General features: G+C 40.1%; 1 long non-coding RNA gene across 1 annotated transcript; it reads left to right on the forward strand.

Moving 5' to 3' along the window:
- The first annotated feature begins 892 nt into the window (after window positions 1–892).
- Window positions 893–24,247, forward strand: LOC112647345 (uncharacterized). Its single transcript, XR_003128282.3, has 3 exons — window positions 893–1,027; window positions 15,406–15,510; window positions 22,257–24,247. It is a non-coding gene; the product is annotated as an uncharacterized LOC112647345 (long non-coding RNA).
- Window positions 24,248–24,274: the final 27 nt, after the last annotated feature.

Here is a 24,274-nt window from a genome sequence, read left to right on the forward strand (position 1 = left end):
CATGGAGCATGGAATTCAAGGAGGTGGGGGGAGGAGCAGCATCAGAAGAGTGAAATAAATTATAGTGTCCAAAGAGCCCTCAGGAATCCAAACATAGTAAAATTATTATGTTTAATGTAAAAATTGAACTTAAAATAATTCTGCTCTGTGTTTAATAACAACAGGTATGGCTCAACTAAGCCAAGTCAGCCAGGTCCTCTCGGCCAGGCAGCCTGACTTCTCTTAGCAAAAAGATAAAGCAAAGGAGAGCTCTTGAAGGCTAATAGAATCTATCACCTCCTAAAGAATGCAAACTGTATAAATATTCAGGTTTTAAAATAAAGTCCCCCAAAGCCGGCGTTGCAAACTGAGGTCAGCTTCGTCTGGCAGGGCCTTCTGTGCCATGTGGTGGTGAGTCTTGTGACCAGAACATCGTTGACATATAGACACAGTCTTTGCCTCTAGATTGTATATTGAAACCATGAAAGCAGAACTCCCATAGCTCAAGTTTATAGAAATACGTGACAATGTTTGAAGTAGTTTAGTTGAGACTAAAACAGTCTGACATCACAGCCTTGGGGAAGATGATGGAAATTTCTTAATTTCTATGGAAAATTGAAAAAAAAGCAAATTCTTTTCAGGTGTTCGACTGGCCACCCAAGTGCTGCTCTTGGGCTGCAGTTCTTTTCTGGTTTTGGACAATCACATGGAAATACGGAAACCCTGCTGAAGATGTGAGCCATGTCTTATAATTCCATATATCAGACTGTGAGGGTTACTTTCCATTTGCCCACCCTGCCTCGATTCATTCTCCATACTTCTCTGCTTTGCTTGGTGCCCAGGAAACTGATACCAGTGGATTGTTACCTGGGCTGCCCTCTCCTCTGACATCAGCTGGATTTGGCCAATAGGAGGCAGCAGCAGGAGATTGGAGGGCAGGAGGATTGAGAGGGCAGGTGCTGTTCCCCATAGGAGCTCCTCCTCCTTGCCTCCAGCTCTCTGTAGGCTCTTCCACACAGTTCCTTCCCATTGTCCCTTTTTGGCCAAGGTAAGAGGTCACAGTCTTCCACTCAAACTCCCTATGGATCCATCTGTTTTCTATAGGGACCCTGGGTGATAGGCAGACTTGCCCCTTAGCCTTAAGCTCCTGGCCAAGAGCTTCTGTGTCCCCATTGTAATTCGCATTTCGTAATACTATATTGACTGTGAAGAGGATAAATGAGCTAAGCTCATATTGGTAAGAACAGGAACAGAAAAGGTCATTTCTTTCTATCTTTCAAGCTTTTTTTTTTTTTGCATATTCCTTCCGATCATTTATTGGTGGTAAAAGGAAATAGTGCTTTATTAATTTTTCGTTTTTTCTGTTTCTGGACTGATTTCATCATCATTCCACTCATATTTTCATAGCGAGGTCAAACATTTATAATCTATATTGCATATGGTCAAACTCATGTTGTCTAGGTGTACCCATGGCTGCTTCTGGAGTTCCTGTTGTTTGGGTCATTTGAGAAGCTTCTTTCAGCTTAAAGTTGAGGCTTTCTTGGGACATGCCAGTCTTTCAGGGCTTCTCTGCCTGATTCCTTACAATCCTCATTTCTCTTCTCTGCTCAAGTTTATCTGTAAGTATAATGGGAAGTTTATACATCCTCATGGCAGTGCTTCAAGAGGCTTTGGTTCTATAACTGTGTCTGGGTTCACAGTGGTCTCTGCCTTGGGTTGATGATGTGGTCTGCTCCCTGGGTACCCACGTGTCTGCTCCCTGGGCACCCACTGGGCCACTCACATAGGTCCAATCCCATCTGGCCCCTTAGGGTATTGCTGATATCCTGGTGCTGCCCTTTGGTCATATAGTTTCTGACTTCTATTCTGACCCCTCTGCTGATCTCTTGAAACTTTCAGCCTCTCTGTACCTACCATTGGGACTTATAGGACCTCTAATGCTCTCCACACCAGTATATCAAGTATGGACAACTCAGAGTCGACCTGCAACCCATTTGTGTAGATGCCTACCTTAGCTCATAGGCTCCACATTGATATGGCACCCAGTCAAACCTGAGGCATTTGAAAGAGTGCTTAAAATGGTCCCAGTGTGTGGCCAGAGAAGTGAGGAACAAGCTGCCATGGAATGGGATAACCTTGACCTTTTTTTTAACCTATTGATGTTCTCAAAGGATTTTGAACTCAAGGTAGTAATCGGGCTCATGCCCCTGAATTCTTATTCCTTCTACTCTTCTTCTTCCCTTCATAGCTCTTCCTCCTGTACCCAGATTCATTCTTCACTTCCTCCTGAGTCATTCATGGGCCACTTGTTTGGGGTATTGGGTTTTATCTGCTTGGAAACTACAATAAAACTTGATATTTGAACTCTGCTCTTAATAGGTCAGAGGAACTTTGGCAGTTGGTAATCTCTATTTCTCAACCAAGACTGGCTTTCAAAATTATCACTTCTGTAGGAAGACTTAGAACTGCAGGACTTCTATGTGTTAATTCTCTCCTCCTTTCTTCCTTCCTTCCCTTTCTTCCTTCCTTCCCTCCCTTCCCTCCCTTCCCTTCCTTCCTTCCTTCCTTCATTCCTTCCTTCCTCCCTTTCTTTCCTCCCTCCCTCCTTTCTTCCTTCCTTCCCTCCCTTTCCTCCCTTCCCTTCCTTCCTTCCTTCCTTCCTTCCTTCCTTCCTTCCTTCCTTCCTTCCTTCTTTCCTTCCTTCCTCCCTTTCTTTCCTCCCTCCCTCCTTTCTTCCTTCCTTCCCTCCCTTTCCTCCCTTCCCTTCCTTCCCTCTCTTCCTCCCTTCCTCCCTCCTTCCTATCCTTCCCCCCTCTCTCCCTCCCTCCCTTTCTTTCTTTCCCTCAACAAATATTAAGTGCTCACTACATCCACACCATGCCTATTTCATTTGCAGGACAAAATAATGTCCATGGTGGTGTTTTGCAAGTGGCCTTACATACATACTGAGTGTGTTCCATCAAGGAGAATGGGACCAAAATCAAAATTACTGTCAGACATTTTGGTAGGATTTATTTTTCCTCCTAATAGCTAGATCCTGTGCATAATTTTAATTGGAGTCTGTAAATGTTTTTATTATATTATAGACACACAGATTTTATAAACATTTGTTTGAGTCCAAGAAATGAGAGAAGAGACAATCATTGGAATCTTCTGGGCGGGGAGGGGTTGGACAATGTAATTACAGAGTGCAATGATAGTAAATCAGTGTGTCATCTTCCTAGAGAAATGACGGCATGCTGGATATTTTGATGGTGAATCCATAGCATCTGTACCTCCTCCTCTTTCTGTGGTCACTGGTGGAGTTCAGACCCTCAGCTCCCTACTTGCCTGATAACATCAGCCTCACTAATTCTTCCTCTTCCAGCTGCCCATAATTCCCCACCAGTCTGTGCTCTGTTGTGTAACCAGAATCATCTCAGGGAAGAGGGTGGACCTAATTTTAGAATTTAGTTTGGCCCTTGTAATCAGTAAATTTTAAAGTTCCAGCCACATTTTCTAAAGCTAAGGGGGCTGCTATTAAGAGATGGATGACTCAGGAATGGACCATTTCTTATTCCCTGCAAGTTCTCAGGGATACAGTGTGAGAGGGAGTGAGGAAGAGGATGGATAAAAGACATTGCAAAATGGAAAGATTGGATACAGCCTTGAAAACTGAGAAACAGATAGGAAATTACATCTCTCCCACCTTTAGAGTTGACTAGTGCTGGAAATATCAGCCACTACTAAGGGTCAGGCAAGTAAAGGGAGTGAGTGCTGTGAGCTGCTTGCAGATCATACTCACTAGCAGGCCAGGGAGAGCCTGACTCATCCAAAGGGACCACCATTATTCAGCTCCAGCCAATGGAAATCTTACTTCTTTTTTTCCCACATATGCTCAAAATATGGGTCTTTATGTAAAATTTTATAATTTTTGTATGCCAAACTCTATGCTTGGATTTGGCCCTGTCTGGGGCTTCCAGTGTGTGATTTCTGGTTTAGAAGACTGTATCTGAGGGTCCTGGTGATGGTGATGGTGTTGGTGATGGGGCATGTGTGTGTGTGTGTGTGTGTGTGTGTGTGTTTTGAGAGAGAGAGAGAGAGAGAGAGATTAAGCAGTTATCTTCTGGAAGATTAGGAGGGTTAAAGTCTATAAGATAAAAAGCCTGGAGTTCTCCCTCCATCTCAAAATGTTCCTTCTAAGTTCCCTTCAACCCTGCCTATTCCCCTCCCCCACACAGAGACAGACTATTCTGTGGGACATGGATGTGGAATTTCCTGTTCTCACCCCCTCGGAGCACTTTTGAGCTTACGTAACTCAGACTTGGAGAAATGTACCATTGAAGAACAGGCCATGACTTTTGGGGTACCACCAAACCAGGGTGGACATGGGGTGGTATTTCTAGAAGGTCTCACAGTGGGGATTAGAATAAGGAGTTGTTTTTCAGAGAAAGGTTGACCTGAGGGTTGCGTAGCAAGGGGAAGAAGTGGAGCTTTGTGGAGCTCCTCACTTGGGTTATAAGAAAACTCATATTAAACATACATGTGTGTTTCCCCCCCATGTGATGGCTCCAGTCTAATGGAAGAGACCAGTATTTAAACATTAATCCCCTAATTAATGAGGTAAGTGCAGAATGAGGTCCTAAGATTGTGTGTGGACAAAAGAGATTGACCTAGCCTGGAGTGGGGAGGGTAGGCATCAGAGGGAGCCTCTCCAAGAAGTGAACAGGAATCAGGAGGATGGGCGGGTTAGCCCTGGGGCAGAGGAGTAGGAGAGGGAGTGGGAAAATATTACAGATGGAGGGACCACTGTATGCAAAGGATGTGCTGGGAAGAAACGTGGGCATTCCAAGAACTGACAGGAGGTCAGAGTGGGCAATGAGTTGGGAACAAGGTGGAGCATAGTGGAGGATGACCTGGAGAGAGAGCAGGGCTTCACTGGGCAGGGATTTTTATCCCCTGAGCGAATAGAGAAGTTGAGCAAAGGTTTTAAGTAAAGCAGGCATGCAGTCAAAACTGCTATTACAAGGGATCATCCTGATTTCAGTGCAGAAAATAGATAAGAGCAGAAAGCAGAGTGAAAGGAGGGAAACCTTTGGAAGGTCCTTGAGGCTAATATTTTTTTGACTCTTACCGTGTGCCAGGTACTGTTCCACATTCTTTGCAGCATGAACATGTTAAATCCTCACATAGCCCTAGGAGGTAGGCATTATACCCATTTTGCAGGTGAAGACACAGAGGCATAGAGAGACTAGCTTTCCCAAGGTCAACCCTCAGGTGCAGTGCTTGGACCAGGGCAGTGTCAATAGAGATAGTGCCAAGGGATGGAAATGGGGTGTGCAAGCCAGGCATTGCCAGTGGAGATCTCCAGCTTCCTGGCTTTACACTGGAGGGTGGATGGAAGAAACACTCCTTAATATTAAGTAACTGAAGAGGGGCCAGTCACACCACTAGTCAGAGGAAGAAGCAGAATCCAAACTGGGCATTCTAGCTTTGAGGGGTTAGGCTTTGTTCAGTAACAAAAATTCAACTGAGTGATGTAAAAGATTGAATTGGCTTTTTTGAATGAATCACGAATCGGGCCACATCCCATCTAGCAAAGAGAAAGGAGCTCCATGGAGCAGCACAAAAGGAAATGTTTTTAAAAGCAGATGGGGAGCAGAAGAAAAAGGAAGTTATTACCTTGTTTTAGGCAAACTTGCCCTCGTAAGGGGAACCGAAGGGGTCTATCAGTGAATTTCCTAGTGTTGACCAGGGAATTCTATGTTGACTGGTTAAAGATTGCATTCCCTGGGGAGGCTGGGACTGCAGTTTAGGTTAGGTATTAAGTTTTGGTTTGCTGATACAAGGCCTTTAACATAAGGAACTCCATGTTGGACCTGTGATTTTCTTTTCAGTGGCTCTCGACCAGTGCAATATGATACATCTTTTCCTAAGTATATTGTGGGAAGATGCAAGAGACATAGCATACTCTAAAGCCAAGAGTACAGTTAAAACCCGCACTAGAAAATTTTTTCTCTGGGGCACCTGGGTGGCTTAGTCAGTTAAGCATCTGCTCAGGTCATGATCCTGGAGTCCTGGGATTGAGACCCACATTGGGCTCCTTGCCCAGCAGGGAGTATGCTTGTCTCTCCCCTGTCTCATGGTCTCTCTCTTTCAAGTGAATAAATAAAATCTTTTTAAAAATTTTAAAAAAAATTTCTTTCACCCAGAGTCAGCTTGGACCACCAGCTGCCAGTCACCTTTCCCTGTGTGAAGGTGTAAGACTTTATTACTAATCCACCTTCCAAAGAGGACTAACATGATCCCAATATTATTTGGCCATTAGATGTGTGACTTGGGCACATAGCTTCTTCTTGTGTCTTACTTTTCCTTATCTCTGTCTAATTTCACCTTCTTTGTGGGATTTTTATAAGGATTAAATGAATCTGTCATCGGTCTGTATCTCAGAATAATATCTGATATATAGTAAGTGCTCCGGAAATGCTTGCTACTATTATTTCTGTTATTATTGTTGTCGATAGCATTAACATCAGTTTCTGCTTTGGTTGTGCTGGTTGCTTTAACATACCCTCCCCTTTCCTTGCTCTGTTTTCCAAGAATTATGTTAACTTTTGATTCTTGCACTCCCTTGCCCTGCCCAGCTCTGGATATTAGACCAGGACTCCTTGTTTTGTGGGAATTGTTTGTAAACTTTTGCATGTTGATCATCCCCAGTCTAAATGCCCTGAGGGAGGTCTGACATTGTGGCTGTAGTTCCCATCTAAACTGTCCAGCTATTTCAAGTGCCGTGATTCTCTCTGCACTTACAATCCATGCCAATGGTCATTTCTCCCTGGTTGCAGAAGTAATGCAACTACTTCTATGCAGAAGTAATGCACCTAATGCAACTATGCAACCTCAGTTCAATTTTATCCATTAAGGCCTGGATAAAATGCCTCCTCTTTTGTTCCTTATAATCCTAAATCCATTAGTTGATTGACTCCATAGGTGAAATCAAAGAGTATCCTTTACATGTAAGCACAGGGCCCTGTGGTGGGCAGGATAGAGGATGAAGATGCAAGGTTAAAATCTGGCTGACACAGTTTACACACTGGACAAGTGTGGAGAACGTGAACAAATATTTCAGAATAGAAGAACAGAGATAACACAATCTGCAACATTTGTCTCTTCTTTTTGTCTTTTCAAAGACAAAATGATGATGGGAGTAATAGTTCTCTGACATCTGTTGGGCTCTCTGTGTCAGGAACTTGAGGGTCCAGGCCTGTATTATCTCATTTGACCCTAAAAAGGCTATTATGGGGGCATTTGTTAGAATTCCCACTTAGAGACGCTAAGGGACTTTCCCAAGGTCACACAGCACTGAAATACTTGCAGCCTTAATTTGAATCTCATCTTGGAGGCCAGCAAAGCTTGCTTCATTTACTACTATTCTTTCCCATCAGCAATTCACTGATGGTAACGTTCTTGGTCATCTTCTCTAGTAGCTTCCGCAAAGTGTCCTTGATTTTTCACATACTTCCCTCCCCCGTGGAATGATTTCTTCACCCTTCAGTGACTTAATATATATTCATTACATATTTACTCTGACTTAATTAGTTCCTAAGAATTTCTCTATTTACAGGAAGTGATCTAAATAGGTCGGAGTTCCTTGAGTGGCTTCCTTTAAATGAATTCTAGCAACCACTAGGAAGAGACGGTTGCTTAAGAACAATGTTTACAAACTTTCCTCCACCAATCCAACTGAAGGAACAAAATAGAAGTTTTTGAAAGTAGGCAGAAAGAAAGGGAAGGAGGAAGGAAGGAAGGAAAGAAAGAAAGGAAGGGTACACTAGTAGTACTTAAAGAGTGAATACAGTCTAACACCCATAATCTTAGAGCATCATCTAGAAACCAGAGGAATGGACCACAGAAGGAATCAACACATTAGTATCAATACCTTATCCACACCAAAAACTATATGGAGAGAAGATGGTAGAAGAAAGATGATTTAAAAAATCTCACTATTCTGTCCAACACCGTGGGAAGTGACTTAAGGAGAAGGAAGAGGCAATCTAGGTGAAAAAATTAAACCAGTGAACTAACATGAAACAACAAACATAGTGGTCACTTTGGAATGGAGGTTCTCCCCAACCAGCATTGCTTAACTTCCAAGTTAAGAGAGACTGGAAAAAAAAACTCACTCAGAGAAAACTGCTAGAATTTGCTGAGTTGTTTTCACCTAGATGGGAAAAAAGCAGGCACATCCTACAGAGCTAATTATCTCTAACAATAAACTGACATGCATCAGAATTGAAAGATGAAAGAATGAGGAATAAAGCAAATAAAGCAAGTATGCACGGGTGAGACCCACAGTCTCCTCTGTGTTGAAGTGCTCATTAATGGTACCTATCACCACTGGACATACCACCTGGCTGGTAGGGAAGTGGAAGTGGCTTTGGTTTAGAGAAGAGGCAGTGACCTGGGAGAGGATATGTCTACAATGGACTCCAGCAGAAATGAACACATGATGGCAATTTCTAAGTTAGGACAAAATTCCCAGACATAAGGGCAAAGACACGGGATATTTCCAAAGCTAGATGGGGGAAATATTAGCACAGGACTTTTTTTTCTTTTTTTTACAACTTTATAATACAAAGTAATGGAGACAAAATTTACCTATTATAAATGTTGATGGCACCAGATAATCCTCCCTCTGCTTCTCTTCTCTCCACCACCAACTAAGGAATGATAAAGGACATTTCCACATTATAGAAAGTCTACACAGAGCTTCCTACCATAAAGATGAATAGCATGAACAGAAGCCACAGTGGCAGCCATGTACAAATACTGTGAGTGTCCCCACCCCTTATACCCACATAAGAAATGCAGCATGCAAAAGGTTGATATAAAAAATCCATTCCTATTCTTAAGCTCGGCTAAATTGTCATTCAGATATAAAAGGCAACAGTCTGGCATGTTCACATAATCAAGGACTCAGAGAATATAATTCACACGAGAGGAGGTTTTTAGATAAAATATAGGATTCCCAGTAAAATGTGAATTTCAGATAAACAATGAATAATATTTTAAGATAAGTGTGTCTCACATATTGCATACTATATGCTTACATGAAAAGAATTATTCATTGTTTATCTAAAATCCATATTCCTCTTGGAGCTTTGTAATTTTGTTGGCTAAGTCTGGCAACCTCAATACAAATAATTTTGAACCATCTATTTTATGAGGAAATTTAGCCACTTAAGTGCTAAGTCGATGGGGAAAAAAAGGAAAACTTGTAAACTTTTGGACTCTGAAAGCACTATATGAACGTCCATTCTATTTTAAAGTATAGATCCAAGGGGGTAAAAAGTCGGAATTATGATTTCAGAAAAAAATATAAATACCATTCACCTTGAATACACTGTCAATATGCATATGTAAATGTGTATGTATATGTAATATGTTAAAAGTCTCAGGTATTCTGACATAAATTTGGAGGAGGAGGAATGAGCTGTGGAGATAACAAGTGAACTAATTTTCTTAACTTGCACAGCAAGCAGCTATTAGATGCTGCTCTATTAAAGTTGATGATTGAAGAGTGAGCCTCAGAGGGGAGTCATAGCTTGTGACTGGCTTGGGCTCCCAGGTCAGGAAAAGTCTAAGCCATTGTCTGAGGGTGCATTTGGATACAGAACATCAAGACCGTTTCAATCTGACTTCACCAATAAATGAGACGTGTTGACTCACACAACTACAGGGTGACACTTTGTGAGCATAGTTGTGACTGGTTGACTCAGGGGCTCAACTATATGCTCAGGGATTGGTATTTTTGCTTCCTTTGCCTTTTATTCCTTGACATCAGCTCTGTGCTGGGTAGGAGACTGCCAGGCATGGCTGCAAAATGTCTGTCAACAACATCTGAGATAATATGCTTTCTCAGCCAAGGATCTAGAGAGAACGTCATTGCCTTCAGGTCTTTCAAAAAAGTGAAGAACTATTTTTGTTTGTTTGTTTTTTTCCTAGAAGCTCTCAGAACCCACCCACCCCCACCCCTTGTATCTCATTGGCATAAATTGGGTCATATGTGCCATTTCTCATGGTGAATGTAAAGTTGGTTGATTTAGGTGTGAGTCACAGGCCCTCCTCCTGGAACTGGAGACAACTCTCCCTATACCTGGGCTGTGCTGGTGAGGAGTGGGTTCATAATGAAATCTAAGGCTATTACCAAGAGAATGGCAAACAGACTTGGAAGAAGCATACACATGTCCAACGTAAGTGCCATAATCAAGATTAGCTTGGAAATCTGTACAGAAGGTGCCTCGTTGACAATCTGTTGTCTTCCTGCAAGTTCACCTCAGCAAACTTTCTTACCTGCCTTAAAATATGGCTTTTTCTTTCTTAGGCCCCAGAAACAAACCCTGGTTTGCCTGTTTTTTGGACCCATGTACATAAGGAATGAATATCCAAAAATACTAGCTGCCAATCTAGCATGATGGGGTCAGCAGACTGTGCCCTCCCACGACATGCTCCTGGGGCATATGATCATTGAATAGAAAGTAGGTAGAGTGATCTTCAGTATTTAAATGATTCTTGATCTTTCTCTCTTCGAGGAGCATGTCTAATATGGTAATTTAAGGGAAATACACTGAAACTTATGTTTACTATCTAAAGTTATAACCCCTATAGGAACTAGGGGGAAAAAAAGAGTATAAACCTTAAAATTTATCCGAAAGAAAGAATCTGTTGTTGTTGTTGTTGTTGTTGTTGTTTTTAGAGAAGAAACAGAGACCAGAAAGCAAAAGATATTAAAAAAAAAAAAAAAAGCCAATGGTGAGTTAAAAGCAAAATAGAAAGTAAAGTAAGAAAGCTTAAAAAAAAAAAAAAAAAAAAAAAAAAAAAAAAAACAAGAGAATGGTACTTTATAATGGTAACTGTCACAAATTCAGTCCATAGGATCGATACACATAAAGCAACCCCTGAATAAAGAGAGGGAACATTAGGCAGAAACACACAGGGTGACATGCAACTTTCCCTCATGCCTTTCAACACATGACATAGCTATAAACAGAAAGGAGTAAGCATATAGTGAATCTAACTAATGTAACAAGGATAATCTAATAAATGTAGAACAAACTCCAGATCCTGATGAAACAGAAAATAGGCATTTTTTCAAAGTGCCATGATGATATAGTAGGACATTTAAAAAAACACAATAAATTCGAATAAGTAGAAATAATACAGACCTCATTCTCTCATCTACATTGTAATAAAGCATAAAATTGCAAAATAGAGTCAAGCAAACAAAAATCCCAAGTACTTAGTGGTAAAAGAGAAAAAAAGAAAAGAAAAAGTCTTAAGATACTTTTGGATCAATGAGAAAATTCAAAGCAAAATTGCAAATTTTCTTAAATAACCATGAAAAACCAGGGAAGAAAATACTATTATGGATAAAGGGGACATTCACAGTCTTAAATACATCATAAAAAGTAAAATGAGAATTTGGCATTCAAATCATGGAGTGGGAAAAAAAAATTGGGTCTAGTAAATAAAACCAGTATGTGATAGGCAGTTAAACAATTAAACAGATAAATCTATACTAATTAAGTTAAAAAGGAGCAAGGACAAATATGCAAATTTAGAAATGAGACAAGTGAAACAAATATAAATGTGTTGTTAATGAAACCTAAGAGGATGCATTTTTAAACTCCAGGCAACGTTTGAAAACCTGATATAAATAATGATTCTCTGCCCCGAGAGAATATAGAAACAACCAAAATTGACCCTGAAAGAGAGAAAATCCAAATAGAACCAATAATCATGGACAAAATTGAAAAAGGTTTTCAAGATCTATGTTCACAAGAAGGATCAAATCCAGATAGTTTCACAAGGAAATTCTCTGTACCTTTCAATGAGTAGAAAGATCCAATACCGTTATCATTTCAGAGTGTAGAGAACAGGGAAAAAAATAGTTTTCAAATATTTCTCAAAGCCATTGTAACATGGTAAACACACACACACATGCACAATAAATGACAACTCTGGGAACAGTATCAATTACATTCGGGCAGAACTTTTCATAGCATGTTATTAACAAATATAATTTACCAATAATGTCATAGAATCCCCTGTTAACTCCATTTCATTCTGGGAAAATGAGGATGGGATCCATTCTAGAGAATTTATTGCCATTGAATTAGCATTTTAACTGGTCAGAGGGGGAAAGCATATTATCAGAATGATTAATGGCTAAAATATATTTGATAAGAGGACTGTACATTTTTAATGAAGGATCCTTGGTAAGAGAGTAGTAGAGGGATACTTTCTTACTATTTTATATCCACTCCCATCCCCTGTTCAAATCCAGCCAAATGCCTAAAGGAGAAATTATAGAAGAATACCCTTTTTCATGGGGATTAAGGTCAGGAACAGAAATGAAATCTTTCATCTTGCTCCCTTTAGTTTAACATTGCTCCAGAAGCTGAAGGAAAATACAATTAGACACAAAAACAAAATGATGAGGAGACACTTAGCAAAATTGCTCTTTGAATATTGGACACCCAGAAAACCCAAGAGAATCAATCAACATGACACCTCTTAAAAGTAGATAATTTGAATATATCCAAATCAAAGGCATGTGATAGCTGTTGAGGAGATACACGAGTGTTAATAAAAATGATAATAGCACTAATGTTTTTGAAGTGCTTCCTGTGTGCAAAAACTATGAAATTAAATGAGTTAATACATGCAAAGTGCTGAGAACAGTATGTAACTGTTAGCTATCGCTGTTATTAAAACTAAACCTAAAAGGAAATGTGTATGGCCGAGATGAAGAAAACTTTAGAATTCTTACCAAAGGATATAAAAGCTTTTCTTCTTTTATTTAATACAATTCAATGTCCACAGATTCTTGTGACGTTGTCTGAGCATTTAATGAACATGAATAGCAAATCACTGGAAACGCTAGCTCAAGTGGTTTGCCATGACTCAGAGCCCTGGCAGGGAGGAAATGAGGAAGCTTCACATAGGTCAAGAGCTTATGATGACCGCACATTTTCACGACCAAGGAAATGTAATTAAGTGGAAGAACAAAACTTCTGTGGGTATCTGATTGCTTTTTAACCAATTGACAGTTAAGTCAAGAGGAAGCCAAACTTTGGGGACCAGTGTTTCCTATGTTCAGTAGACTTTTAAGACTGCCATTTCTATTTTTCGCTTCTGTGAGATTTCATTGTTGGCTTAACTCTGAAAGACTATTTTGTAATGTATAAAATTCAGTACTACAACCTTGAATTTCTAAATTTCGTCAAGATTGTTCCAAGTCGGAGTGCCTGGGTGACTCGTGGTTGAGCATCTGCCATTGGCTCAGGTCGAGATTCCAGGGTCCTGGGATTGAGTCCTTCATCCGGCTCCCTGCAGACAGCCTGCTTCTCCCTCTGCCTATGTCTCTGCCTCTCTCTCTGTGTCTCTCATGAATGAATAAATAAAATCTTAAGAAAAAAAAAAAAAGATTGTTCCAAGTCTATTGTAGCATGGTACTTTAAGTCTTTTTTTTTTTTTTGCTTAAAAATTATTTCAGAATTCCCTACTCCTCACCTCCCACTACATTTCAGTATTATGAAATTTGATTAATTACTTAGATTTAATTAATCAGAGACTCAACATTTAATTCTAAAACCCAACAAAAGAATACCATTTTAAAATAATCCCATTTAACATCTATTGAATTTATACATTTTATATAAGATAAAAACAGTAAGACATTAGTTTTTGCTGGAACTGTTACTGAGCCCCTTGGCTACATTCTCTTGGTAACCTGCCATCTTGATTCTGTGTCATCAGTGTCTGTGTGGTGGTGGCCTTGTCATCAAAGTGATGGCTCACCAGGACAAACTTCAAATAATCTGAGTGACTCAAAAGTGTTGAAGTAGTTTAGGTCTAACTCCCAGATCCAGCCTCAAGAAGAGTTTGAGGAAGCAGCAATACACTATAGAGCTATACTTTACCTTCATAAAATTGTGGAAGAAAGCTAAATGCTCAACTTGCCATTATTTTCATTAACATTTGCCCTATGAGATTTCTTTTAAATAATAGGCTATTTTTAAGAACTTTTTAAGTTCAAGGCAAAATTGAGTGGAAAGTACAGAGCCTTCTCACATAATCCCTGGCCACACATATACACAGTCTTCCCCACCACCAACATCTTCTACCCGAGAGGTATCTTTGTTACTATTGATAAACCTACATGGACACATCATTACCACCCAAAGCCTACAGTTTACATTAGGATTCACTCTTGGTATTATACACATTCTGTGGGTTTTAACAAATGTTTAATGCCTTGTAGCTATCATTATAGTACCATACACATAGTTTCACTGCCCTAAAAATCCTTTGTACTCTTGTTGATTCATCCCTCCCATTCCCCTGAACCCTGATGTTTTTACTTTCTCCAGAGTTTTTCCAGTAACCCATACAGTATCGTATAGGATTTTTCTTTCTTTGGATTTATTTATTTATTTATTCATGAGAGACACAGACAGAGAGGCAGAGACACAGGCAGAGGGAGAAGTAGGCTCCCTGCAGGGAGCCCGATATGGTACTTGATCCCAGGATCCTGGGATCATGACCTGAGCCAAAGGCAGATGCTCAACCACTGAGCCACCCAGGCATCCCTCGTATAGTATTTTTCTGACTGGCTTTTTCACCTGCTTATACACATTGAGGTTTCTTCTATTGCCTTTTATGATTTGAGAGCTCATTTCTTTTTTCATTTTGAGTAGTATTCCATTGTCTGGATGTACCATAAGTAATTTATCCATTCCCCTACTGAAGAAGATCTTGGTTGCTTCCAAGTTTGGGAAATTATTAATAAAGTTGCTAAAAGCATCTACATGCAGGTTTTTGTGTTGACATAAGTTTTCAGCTCATTTGGGTAAATATCAAGGAATGTGATTGCTGGATCGAATGGTAAGAGTCTATTTAGTTTTGTGAGAAACTGCTGACATGTTTCCAAAGTGACTGTACCATTCTGCATTCCCACCAGCAATGAATGAAACTTCCTGTTTCTTCATGTCTTCGCAGCAGTAGGTGTTGTAAGTGACCCAGATTGTGGTCATTCAAATAGATGTGCCTAATATCTCATTGTTGTTTTACTTTGCAATTTCCTGATTACATAAGATGTTGAGTACCTTTTCATATGCTTATTTTCCATCTATATCTTTTTTTTTTTTGATAAGGTGTTTGTTAAGTTTTTTGACTCACATTTTAATCATGATGTTTATTTTCTTATTGTTGAGTTTTAACAGTTCTTTGTATATTTTGGATAACACTCCTTTTTCAGATATGCCTTTTGCAAATATTTTCTCCCAGTCTATGGTTTGCCTTCTCATTCTCTTACCAATGTCTTTCACAGAGCAGAAATTTTAATTTTAAGGAAATCTAGCTACTTAATTTTTTCTTTTGCAGATTGTACATTGTTGGTGTTGTATCTGAAAAGTCATCGCCGACCCCAAGATCTTCTAGATTTTTGTTCCATGTCATCTTCTAGGAGTTTTATAATTTTCTAATTAGGTATGTATCCATTTTTAATTTTTTTTTTGTGAAAAGTATAAGATCTGCATCTAGTCTCATTTTATTTGCATGACTACATAGTGTTTGTTGAAATTTTGTTGCAAGTTTTGTTCCCTTTTCCTACATGGTTTTTATTGTTCCTATTCATAATGTGATTGTTAACATAATTTTTCCAAGGAGCTACAGAATGTGAGATGAAATCTTAGTGCTTCAACCTATTTATTTATTTATTTATTTATTTATTCATTTATTTATTTACAGATGATAAAATAGAACCTTTGAGGGATAAAGTGACTTGGCTCAAAGTTTATTAATCTTCTATCTTCACTGGGCTCAGGCTGTAGTAAGATCTAAATTTGCCATTCTCTCTGAATATCTCTGATATGGAGCAGAGTGACAGAGGATCAGAAATCAGCAGGGTGGGGAGGCGGAGGAGAAGCAGCCGCAGGGAGTAGGCAAGGAGCTAGAGAATTCACAGAGTTTTATAAACTTTAAATTCCCAACTGCTACACTATAATTCTGTCTTGGGAGTCCATTTTAAGGAAGTCATTTTGGTGAGTTGGATGAGGTCCATGGAAGATGTGTCTTGACATCTAATTTGTGTGTTATAGTGAGATGCCATTAAGATTCTCACAGCCTCTTTGGAATGTGGGGAGGGAGGATGTGTTTATTTTATAATTCCACAGTTAATGCTTCTAGTGTCTAGAAGCTTCCACTCATTCATTCACTCATTCACTCAAACACATTTGATGAATGCTTATATCTATTTTGTACAACACACCATGTTAGATGTTTTGCATTTAAAGTTGAATAATTCAAATCTTGAATTAAACCATTAAGGTAAAGAAATCAATTAAGAACGCTTGCTTTTTTAATTAGCTTGTTTTATGTTGATTTAGAAGACCAGTGAACTGAAAAAAAATAACTTTTGCTTAGAAATTCAGTGCCCATGTAGAGTCATCCAGAGAGAACTTTAACATAGCAATACCTCTTCTAGGTATTATCCTAAAGATACACTTGCACATGTCCAAAAAGTTGTATAAACAGAATTATTTTTGCATCATTTTTATAGTGAAAAAAATGTTCAACTGAATATTCAGTAATGGAGTACAGGTTAAATAATGTATGCACAATGGAAAATTATGCATGTGTGAAACAGAACCAGTATATTTTTATATGCTAGAGAATTATCTCCAAAAGATGTAGATACTATGTATCTATCTGTCCATCACCTCTAAATTCACATTTTTTTAAAAGATTTTATTTATTTATTAATAAGAAACAGAGAGAGAGAGAGAGAGAGACAGGCAGAGGGAGAAGCAGCTCCACGCAGGGAGCCCAACGTGGGACTCAACCGCGGGTCTCCAGGATCAGGCCCTGGGCCGAAGGCGGCACTAAACCTCTGAGCCACCCAGGCTGCCCTAAATTCACATTTTGAAAAACTTCCAATACACAGAAAGGTTCTAAGAATTTTAAAGTAAATAGATCATATAATTTTCACAAAGACTCACTGTTAATTATAGACCCCCCCAACTGTGGAACTGTTTGAAAATAAATTGTAGACATCATGATATTTGTCCCTAAATACAAAGCCACATCATTACCCACCCAAGAAATTTAGCATTGAAACAACAGTATCCTCTAATATACTGTTACCACAAAATTCTTGTTCATACCTCTTTTTGGGAAGATCGAGGGTTTAGAATTTGGTTGTCATGTCTCTTTAGCTTCTGTGTGTCTAGGTAAGTCCACCTGCTGTTTTATGATAATGTTATTTTTGAAGAATACCAGCCAGTTGTCTTGTAGAAATTTTCATAATCTGGATTTTTCTATGTCCTCATAAGTAGACTCAGGTGAAACATTTTGTCAAGAATACTACAGAGGTGCTCTCAGTGATGCAGAGGTTGCTCATTTAGGTAAGATAATGGCTGCCAGACTTGGCCATTGTAATTCCCTTGTCCATTGTATTTAAGAACACATCTGTTTTGGGTTGAAATGTGTCCCCCCCAAAATTCATATGTTGAAGCTCTAACCCCCAATACATCAAGATGTAAGTGCATTTGCCGTAGGGTTGTAAAAAACGTGATTAAGTGAAATGAAGTCATATGGATAGGCTGTACTCCAATTTGATGTATAAGAAGTATCCTTATAAGAAGAGGAGAATAGAACGCAGATAGAGACACCAGGGACAGGCACACATAGAGAGAAGGCTATGTGAAAAGAAGCAAGAAGGTGGCCATCTGCAAGCCAAGGAAAGAAGCTTCGGGAGAAACCAACTCTGCCAGCATCTTGATCTTGGACTTGTAACCTCCAAAGTGAGAAAATAAAAATCTGTTATTCAAGCCTCCCAGTCTGTGATACTGCGTTATGGTGGTCCTAGCAAGCTCATACAACATTGGGGTGTGTTAATTTGGGACCATGTGAATACGCTCACAACATTTCACTCAGTGGAGTCTGATTACTACTTCCTGAGGTCTTATCAAAGTTTATTTATTTGAATTATAAAGTCTTAGATTTACTCCAGCTTTTATACTTGACTGGCTGTAGTCTCTGTTGATTCTGGCCTGAATCAGTTAGTTACATTGGAGGTGACAAAAATCATCATTTTCAAAATCCACGAGTCCTAATCTTATTACCTAATGTTCTTCTGAGAGAAGTCTCACCTTCCCTTTTTTTTGACTGTATTATACATAAATCAATTTTTAAAATTCAGTATAGGGGCGCCTGGGTGGCTCAGTGGTTGAGCATCTGCCTTTGGCTCAGGTCATGATCCTGGGGTCCTAGGATCGAGTGGCCTCAGGGAGCCTGCTTCTCCCTCTGCCAATGTCTCTGCTTCTCTCTGTGTGTGTCTCTCATGAATAAATAATTAAAATCTTTAAAAAGAAATTCAGTATATTAGCAGCCATTATCACTAGTTTTTGATGCTATAATGACTCCAAATGTGACCATTGGAAGCCCCTTCAAGTTGGCTCCTGTGTCAGCATTTGACACAACATGTCAGCATTTCCTTGTTTTCCAACACAATGATAAAATGTTCCAGCACCATTTTGTACTTTCATTGTCTTTGACCTAGAAAGAACCATTTCCCCAAGATTCCCTGAGTCCTTTCAGTGGGGAATAGAATTCAGAAACCAAGATCTGGGCAATCACACGGTGTGCTCATTGCTTGTAGGGTGGTTACAATTCTAGACCTTTTTCAACGATAAAGCTAGTTCATATTAATACTCCTCTGGCAGCTCCGGTGGCTCCGCGGTTTAGCGCCACCTTCAGCCCAGGGCCTGATCCTAGAGACCCAGGATGGAGTCCCACGTCGGGCTCCCTGCATGGAGCCTGCTTCTCCCTTTGCCTGTGTCTCTGCCTCTCTCTCTCTCTCTCTCTCTCTCTCTGTGTTTCTCATAAATTAAAAATAAAAAAAAAAATACTCCTCATTTGTCCTTGTCTTCTCAGGCTGCCATAACAAAAAATACCACAGACTGCTGGCTAAATACCACAGACATTTATTTCTCAGAGTTCTGGGGGTTAGAAACCCAAGATCAAGGTATCAGCCAATTCAGTAACATCAAGAGGACCCTCATCCTGGGCTGCAGATGGCTGTCTTCTCACTGTGTCTTTACATGGTGGAGAAGGAGCAAGCTCTGTTCTTTCTTCCTCTTCCTGTAAAGACACTCATCCCATCTCAAGGGCCCACCCTCACCACCTCATCTAAATTCAATTAGCTCCTGAAAGCCTAATCTTCAAATACCAACACATTGGGGGTTAGGCTTTTAACACATGAATGTGCGCATGTGTGAGGGGGACAAAAAACATTCTGTCCTTAACATCATTTTAATCCAACAACATTTCTCCTATTTTTACTTCCCTTCTCTCATAAGACAACCCTAGATTCCCAACTATATACATTTATTTTTTACTATTCTACTGTACACTCGAAATAGCATCATAAGAACTACCCTTGTACCATCACCAAACAGCAAACAGCCCAGGTAACATCCAGATTTCTTTACAGTTCTTATCCTTAAAACATGCCCCACCCCTCAAAGGTGTGGGTCCAACAGTTACTGAAATTCCTTCTTTTTTGTTTTTCCCCTTCTCTGTACTTGCATGATAGCAACTTGAGTTCCGGTTATCTCATTGGTCTTTCAAAACTTTGTACTCATCACTGCATTATTACCCACTGAAAGAAAATAAGCATTTTGAAAGGAAATCGTCCATTTTTGTTTCTGCGCACCATTACACGGATGCTGTGATGCCTTCACGGAGCCACAACTGATAGGATTTCATCTGATCCCAAGAAACACCCAATTAGCGTTACCTTGACTTCTTACCGTGGCCTCAACTGGTGAATCATTCAAGCATGGAGGCCACACTTTCCGAGCCATTTGAATCACTTCCCCAGGATGTTTCCATGAGCCATCAGAGCACATACTTGAGCAGTGTCTAGATGTACTTGTTAAGTTTCTTAGGAATTTTTTTTAATGATTCAATGCATTCTCTCTCCGAGCTGCATATTGTCACTTTCAACATTCAGCAGATGTATTTGGCTTATGTGCAGTTTTTGCTTCTCACAGATGGAGAATTTTTCATTCTTTTGGCTCTGCCTGGTACTAGAGGCATTGTCAGTGAAATGTTCTCTGTGGACTTCAACATCACTGTTGCAGCTTCTTTTCTGATAATAAGTAATAATCCGTGGGGATTATTATTCCCTTTAAGTGCCCTGTGGTGTTGCTGCTCTAATGATAAGCTGATCATTTTTTTATATCTGTGGGCGTGTGTGCACCTGCTTATGTTTCATTACAAGGGCAATTGCTTACTATTCGCCGTTCTAGAATCCAGGAATCCAAGTTATTTAACGAACACAGAGGAATAAAGCCCAGAAACCTCCCCCGGGGGTAGAAGATACTTGCTAGTAGCAGGGTGGTACAGTGATGTAAACAGAAAGAACCTCATATCAAGAATCAGGCCACCTGTACCTGCAAACCATTTTTGATTCTGTTTTTTTACTAATTCACACGTGCCCTCACTCATTTATTCAACAAATATTTATTATCAACTCTGTGCAAGGTCCTCTTTTGCATGACCTTAACCAAGCCACTTAACCTTCCAAGACATGTATTCATTTTTAAAAATAGATTTGCTGTTTTTTTGGAGCAGATTTAGTTTCACAGCAAAATGGAGTGGAAGGTACAGAGATTTTCCATGGATCTCCTGCCCCCACACATGCACAGCCTCCCACACTGCCAGCTTGCCCACCAGAGTAGTATATCTGTTACAGCTGATGAACCTGTGTTGGCACATCATTATCATCCGAAGTCCACAGTTTACTTTAGGGTTCACTCTGGGTGATGTATGTTCTATGGGATTGGAAACATTTATAATGGAGTGTATTAATGATTATAATATCATACAGAGTAGATTCACTGCCCTAATCATCCTTCTCTCTCCCTGGCAAGAGCTGATCATTTTCCTGTCTCCATAATTTTGCCTTTCCGAGAACGTCATATAGTTGGAAATCACACAACATGAACCTTTTCAGACTGGCTTCTTTCACTTAGTCATATGCCTTGAAGTTTCCTCTGTGTCTTTTTCATGGCTTGATAGCTCATTTCCTTTTAACCCTGAATGCGGAATAATATTCTATTGTCTGGATGGACCACAGTTAGTTTATCCCTTCACCAACGGAAGGACATCAGTTTTGGAAGGTCTGAATAAAGCCTCTGTAAACATCCATGTGTGAGTTTTTGTGTTGACATCAGTTTTTAGCTCATTTGGGTAAGCACCAAGAAAAGTGAATGTGGGATTGTCTGATACGAGTACATTTACTTTTATATGAAACTGCAAACCTGTGTTCCATTTTGCATTCGTACTAGCAGTGAGTGAGAGTTCCTGCTGCTGCACGTCCTTGTCAGCATTTGATGTTGTCAGTGTTTTAAATTTTGGCCATCCTAATAGGTGCAGTGGCATCTCACTGTTGTTTTAATTTGCAGTTTCCTAGCGACTTATGATGTTCAACACCTTTTTATATGCTTATTTTCCATCTGTACAGATCTTCTTTGGCGGGGTGTCTATTAAGGTCTCTAGTGCATTTGTTTTTTTAAGATTTATTTGTTTCAGAGAGAGAGAGAGAGAGCACAGGAACGGGAGGGGCAGAGGAAGAGTGAGAATCTCAAGCAGACCCTGTGTTGACCATGGAGCATGACATAGGGCTCAATCTTATGACCTTGAGATCATGATCTGAGCCAAAACCAAGATTCGAATGCTTAATTGACTGTGCCAACGAGCCGCTCTTGGCCCATTTTAGAGATCATGCTATTTATTTTCTTAGTGTTGAGTTTTAACATTTCTTTGCATATTTAGGATAGTAGTAGTTTTCCAGTTATGTCTTTTGCAAATATTTTCTCCTAGTCTGTGGCTTGTCTTGTTCTTTTGACAGTATCTTTTGCAGAGAAGAAATTTTTAATTTTAATGAAGTCCAGTTTGCCAATTCTTTCTTTCATGGACTTATATTCATTTTATACAGTGAGGCTGGTATTACCTGATATGCATATCTTACAGGTGTGTGATTGGTGTGGTATGAAAGTATGGGGTTTTTTTCCCTTCTCTGAGACATGTGATGGTGGTGTGTGTTTGCATCCCCCCAGATTCTAACATGATTACATGCCTTATTTTAGTCATTGGAACTATGATATGTGCTTTTCCTAGTGTAAGATGTAGGGCCAATATGAATGTCTCATTTTCTTTTCTCACAGATATGGGCAATGTTCCATAGAGTGGACACTGCATCATCAGGGGGCCCAGAGTGAGAAAGATATTGGAACAGAGCCCCTAGCCCATCTGCAATGAATACATAGCATGAGTAAGAAACAAATCTCTGCTACTTTAAACCACTGAGAATTTCAGGATTACTTGTTTCCTCAACATCACCTAGCATATCCAGTCTGTTACAAAGTATCAGAAAGTTGTGATAAGTTCATTAAAGCATATTGTAGACTGTGAGATGAGGGAGTGACACTGGGCTCATGCTGGTTATAGACAACAAGGATGGATAGTCCACAGCAGATCCTGTACGGACATGGCCAAGGAGCAGAAGGGAAGAGTGGGTCTGGGCTCATCTGAGGCACTGCCTCTGGATGGTGGTCCTGACACGTGAGGTCATCTCAGTGTATAGACCATGCTCATCACCAATGGGGGCTTACAGCCTAATTCTTGAGGGCGTGACACAGCATGGAACTCCACAGAGGGCAAGAGGAAGGATTAGTGGAAGTTCTGCTTTCTTTCATCTTTAGAAATGGAATGCTTTTCATCCCAAAGAAGCCCCCTCAGGCCTGATGAGTAGGAACAAAGAGCCATGGCCTGAAACTACATACTGTGCTTCAGATCCCGAGGAGCTCAGCATTTGGTGGGTGTGCTTCTGAGTAACGAGATGGGAAGAGAGAGCATATTTCTTAAGCACGTACTATGTGCCAGGCACCATACCAGGCTTTCTGTTGACACATTAGCTTTGAACCTTAATACCAACATTTGGATCCCTTGGAAGATGCATCTCAAAGCAGTTAAACACTTATCAAAGATCTTGTCCAATAAAAAAAAAAAAAAAGAAAAAAAAAAAAGATCTTGTCCAGTGAATGATCAAGCAGGATCCAAAGTCAAGTCTGGGTGACTCTAATGCCTTGAGCTTCTTTTGGCTGATCCCATTCCTCCTCCTTCTCCAGGCCTTTTTTTTTTTTTTATATTCTAAAAAGTGGAGACCAAAATGGAAATTGAGGTCCTCAAGGAGGCCCTCCCATCCAGAGAAAATAATTCTTCCCCATTTAAATAATTAACATACCGTGCTCTGGAGCATTATTTCAATTCTGACCCTCAGGGGTTCGAATTTGCCTCCCTGGAACAGAATGCCGAATGAATGAAGATGACAGCCCTGGAACGTTTCTCCAGATGTTGCAGAGACACTACTGGCAAAATGAAATGTGATAACAAGGATGACGAATTTGTCCATGACCTCACGGTGGTTCTGCTGCTGTGTGCGAAGCTATGTTCTGGGACCTCTGTGGACCACAAGGGCCAATGAACACCCGGTCGGAGGTGAGACCCTATGGTCCTATTTCCCCGGAGGGACTCGGTGTGGTGGTGTTATTCAACACAGAAGGGACCAGACTAAACTGTACTCACTCATAAAGATAATCATACAAACTTCTGCTAGACGTCTCGGACAGTGCGCCAACAAGCATTCTTCAGGGTCAGGTTTGTTCCGCAAAGTGTTGCCTGATTTAACAATAATAATAAAATTGACGAGGAGGAGAGAGGCCTGCGGATGCTAAACTCCTTCGTCTGTGAGGCCAGTGAAGTCCTTAAAACAAAATATCAACAACAACACAGCAGACACTTGCGCTTGGAGCCTCTGAGTGGCTTCTGACTTCTTGGTAATTCTGTAAGTGCTCCTAAGTTAAGTTGAGGGCCGAGCAAGAGAGAGAGAGAGAGAGAGAGAGAGAAAGAGAGACACACCAACAACCACAAACAGAAACCTTTTGGAAGAGCCTAAAGATCCAGCAATGGCATGTCTCCCATTTTCCATCTTTTATTTAACTCCTTTGAACTCCCACTAATTTCCAGGCAACACTTTGGAATTCCATTTTTAGCGCTGCCTTTTGAATTATTATCCTCCCCCCCACCCCCGCTGTGGTGTACAAATCTGTTACAGAGCTGGCCTCCCTTTATCATTAAAATTTTTTTTTTCCTTCACTATTGAATAACGTTCATTGGCAGAATG

The sequence above is a fragment of the Canis lupus genome, chromosome 5 (genome assembly GCF_003254725.2).
Source record: "Canis lupus dingo isolate Sandy chromosome 5, ASM325472v2, whole genome shotgun sequence".
In the NCBI taxonomy this organism is placed as follows: Eukaryota; Metazoa; Chordata; class Mammalia; order Carnivora; family Canidae; genus Canis; species Canis lupus.